Source organism: Nomascus leucogenys, chromosome 6 (genome assembly GCF_006542625.1).
Source record: "Nomascus leucogenys isolate Asia chromosome 6, Asia_NLE_v1, whole genome shotgun sequence".
NCBI classification, from domain to species: Eukaryota; Metazoa; Chordata; class Mammalia; order Primates; family Hylobatidae; genus Nomascus; species Nomascus leucogenys.
The window spans coordinates 62,701,341-62,705,590 of NC_044386.1; the positions used below are offsets into that span (position 1 = coordinate 62,701,341).

General features: G+C 46.9%; 1 non-coding gene across 1 annotated transcript; it reads right to left on the reverse strand.

Annotated features, from left to right (window-relative positions):
* Window positions 1–2,014: 2,014 nt before the first annotated feature.
* Window positions 2,015–3,953, reverse strand: LINC02694. The gene is made up of 3 exons (XR_004030376.1): window positions 3,822–3,953; window position 3,767; window positions 2,015–2,421 (listed from the first exon to the last, which is right to left on the reverse strand). It is a non-coding gene; the product is annotated as a long intergenic non-protein coding RNA 2694 (transcript).
* Window positions 3,954–4,250: the final 297 nt, after the last annotated feature.

Here is a 4,250-nt window from a genome sequence, read left to right on the forward strand (position 1 = left end):
TAGTATTCTGTTACAGCAACACGAAACCTACTAAGACAACCTCTTCCAGACACCCAAACTCATTCTTCTCTTCCATTCTTCTAGGCCTTGCACATGCTCTTCCTTAGTCGGGTAGAATTCCCTCCCTGCCCTCTCTCCCTCCTGCCTGACTAAATCTAGTCTTCCTTGACAAGTCTATTCAAATGTCACCACTCTGCAGAGTTAGCAAGTCCTCTTTGTTTTCTCCCACTGCATTTCTTCACCTGATTTTAAGTTGCCACGTTGTATTATAATGAGCTGCTCGGGTACCCACTAAACACTTGGGTGCCTACCAGAACCAGCCCAGCACTAAGTAGATTTGTGTTGGATAAATGAAAATGACCATTCCACTTTTTGCTGGGCTGTTTGGTTTAGGTGTTTTCGCTGGGCTGTTTGTTAGTTGATTTGTTTTGTCTTTGTAGGACTTCATTTAAATTGAATTTAGTCAAAGAAAAAAAATTGTGTTCTAGTTTGGCGAAGGAGTACATGTCTATCTGATTTTTGCTTCATTATTTATTTTGATTTGAAAATATTTCTTTATATTAAACCTCTTTACAATATGAATTTGAAGCAGATTAATTGTTTGGTCTGATTCACATCACGGCTTCTGAGTTAGTTCAGAAGAAAACCATCAACTGATGTTTCCAGTAACCAGCAGCAAGAGAGCTCATGAAAAGGCAGGCACACCTCCAGTGACCATTAGGTGGCAGTTTCACTTTCAATATGACCAGATTGACAATGTCCATCCAAGAAGTCTGGGGCAGGCAAGCTGGAGCACAAAGCGAAGCTTAACTAGGCCTGTGGGTGGAAAAATGAAGACCCAAACTCAGCCTGAAGAAAATGGAGTTATGGAAAAAACAGCACATGGAAAATGTAAAGGAGTGCCACTAGACATTATTTCACTGAAAGATTAGCTAAGGTAACCACAGCCACAAAATCAGTAGAGAAAAGACATGCAGGACCCGAGACAGGCCAGACAGTGTTGAAAGGCAAAGGAGTCTCCAAGTCCACCCTCCATGGCTGGAGCCCAGCCCCCTGGGGAAAGTCAGGATGGGTGCAGGCTGGTCATTGCTGAGACCCCGGTAATGTGCCGAGTGACCACCCTCAGGTGTCTCTCAGCCAAGACTGCTTGGTTCTCCTCCTCTGAGTGACCCCAGAAGGAACCCCTGAGAGACCCCGCTTAGTCTTTCTAGTTCCCATTCCAAAGTTGGATAAGGGACTTTTCAAGCTTAAAGTGGGAACGAGGGGCAGGGCTTATCTCCACAGAAAGCCAAGGTGGCTCCTATCACAGCAAATCAAGACACTTCATGGGTCCACCCGCAATGGGCCAGCCAGGGCCCCGAGGAAATTATTTGGACTATTAACCTTAAGGAGGCTGCAGGCCAAAAGCATCAACCGACTTCTATCAGGAGTGTATTTTTTTTTTTTATGACGCAGAATAGAGAATAGGGAAAATATCCTGGAATAGGGAAACTGAGGCCCAGAGCAAGCCAGGGATGAAACAATTCCATCCCCCGTGACTGAGAAGAGAGCCTTCAGGTGGGCCTGAGGAGTCAAAAGCCCTGAGGAAGCTGTCTTGGCGATGTCCAGGTTATTACACTATAACACCCACTCATACGTTTGTGGTAGGGCTTCAAATTTTACACATGAAGAACCTGAGTGATCAAATTACCTGTTCTCTTCTCTTTCTCTGCTACCAACCCCAGAAAGACTGCAAAGAATAGACACTTGAGTCTAAACCAAACTGCCAGGCTCAAAGAACACTGCACCAGCTATGAGGTAATAACCACCACGGGTTACAGGATCTGTGAACGGGATAAGCTCCTTTACTTCCCCCCAGCTGGAGTGTGAGTTATAAAACAGACTAACAAGGAGAGGGAGACACAAGTTTTCAGGAAGAGCTAGTAAGAAGGCACCTGCAGCTTCTCCCCAACATCTTCCACATCACACCAACATCAACCTCCTAGTTTGATGTCCCCGTAACTAGGCCTTGACATCAAGGCCTAGTTTGGGTGGGGAAAGGAACCCCCAGAGGATCTGAGAGGAGAGATTGGCATGCTCTCCTCCTGGTGGACTTTCCCCAGTAGCAGCCCCCACAGATACATCTGTCACTGGGTCGCAGGAAGACAGGAAGTGGTGAAGGCGGGGCACAGTCAGGTAGGAGGGGCTGGAAGCCACTTCTGGGCTTCTCTTGGAGTCAAAACTTTGTAATGCAGGAGATCCATGCATTTCCTTGGACCCAGCATTGTCTGAAGACATGAGCTGGAGCTTGCATCAACTTGCCAGCCCCAAAAGGACTCTTGGAGAAGAGAAGGGAAGCATCTTCTCCTAGGTTCCAATCCCTGAGCTCTTGTTGGTGGCCCTGGGTTAGATGTTCACTTGCTCTGAGCCTCAGCTTTCCTCCTTGTAAAATGGGGATAACATTACCTCATTCCTATAGTTGTTAGAATTAAATGAAATAAAATTCATCAAGTTTCTTGTACAGAATAGATGATTAATAAATGGGATGGGTCTGGAGCACCTGCCTGGGATGGAGCCACTGACTGACTATGACGCAGCAGAGAGTTCTATGTGCTTCCTAAAAACGCCAGCCTCTAGCAACACCTATGCCAGGGGATATCAGCAAAAAAGTAAACCCAGGAGTGCCAAGAAGCACTTGAGACCAGAGGAAGGATGCCTTTCCCATCACTGGCACACAGCTAATCATGGAAAAGGAATTCTCTACCACTGGCAGCCACCAAGGAAATTAGAGACACCAGAGGCAAGAAAATTATGTTCAATTACAAAATACATTCCATTTTATAGCCATTTCTATTATCGGTTACTACTATAATAAATTACCAGAACTTTAGCAGGTTAAAACACACACTTACTATCATTTAGTTCTATGGGCCAGAAGTCCTATGGGTCTCGTAGGACTAAAATTAACATCTCAGCAGGACAGCGTTCCTTGGTGGCAGCTCTGGGGGTGCATCCTTATCTTTGCTCATTCTGGTCTTGACAGTTCCGTGGGATTGTAAGACTGAGGTCCTTGCTGGTTGCTAACTGGGGCCACCCTGAACTCCTAGAAGACATTTGCTCTGTCCTTACATAGAGTCCCTACCTCTCAGAACCAGCCACAGGGCATGGAATCCTTCTCTCATGGCCCTCTCTTTGACTCCACTTCCCCTAGATGCATTTCTGTCTCTGACTGCACCCAGGGAAGGCTGTCTGTTTTTTAGGATTAGATTGGGCCCATTCGGATAATCCAGGATAATCTCTTTATCTCAAGATCCTTAATGTTAACCACACTTGCAAAATCCTGTTTGCTGTTAAGATAACATATTCACAGTTTCTGGGAATGAGAATGTGAACATCTTTGGGTTGGGGGAGTGGGCATCTTTCTATCAAACTATTATACATTCATCAGGCATTTATTTACTATCTTAATGGCCAAGTACAGTGCTATGTGCTGATTTGATGTTGGTATAAGGGGCATGGGGCAGGGAAGAAAGTCTAGGATGGGTGATTCCCCCCACTGGGATATCTGACTTAGAGCTTTGCAGTACTCCAGGGGATGCTGTTGAAATAAAATACAACGTGGATTGTAACTCTCACCTCTCACTCCCTTAACCTTGATGCCCCAGTCCTTGCCCCTGACTTATACAGGCTGGAGACCCAGCCTGAAATTGCTGGAGGTGTTTGAATAAGGTCATTCCAGTTCTCTGGGAGGTAGGAGCTAAGCTCACCAGGGTACTGAGTTGGTGACCCTGCTAGATCCAGGTTCAGCCATAGCAGAAAAAACAGAGCAAGGTAGGACTTACAGCAGTCCAAACAGACCCCTAGAGACAGATGCTGCTCCTGCCCTTAGCCTTGCTTCCTGGCCTGGTTTTGTGGTTCCTGCGGGGACTAGAGAGGGAAATGCCCAGGTCCTCTTGGGCCCCTTGTAGCTCCATATCAGAATAGAAAACCTGTCACTAACTGAAGTCCCTTCCGGCTGAGGTTCCCCGGCCTATATTTTGCAGATCCAGGGCTCATCAGAGCCACCAATTTGCTGATGGGTTCTCAACCACAAGGATGGTGAGTCAGCACAGTGGTTGACTCTAAGCAGAGAGGATGCACCCTTCAGCAGGGCTCCTGGTGGGGCAGCCTCCTGATCAGCCTGTGCTGTGGTCCTGCCCCTCTATTTCTTCCAGTCCTGGACGTCCCTGGCCTGGCTGGCACCCTAGTCGCACACCCAAGAAGCAGTTCAG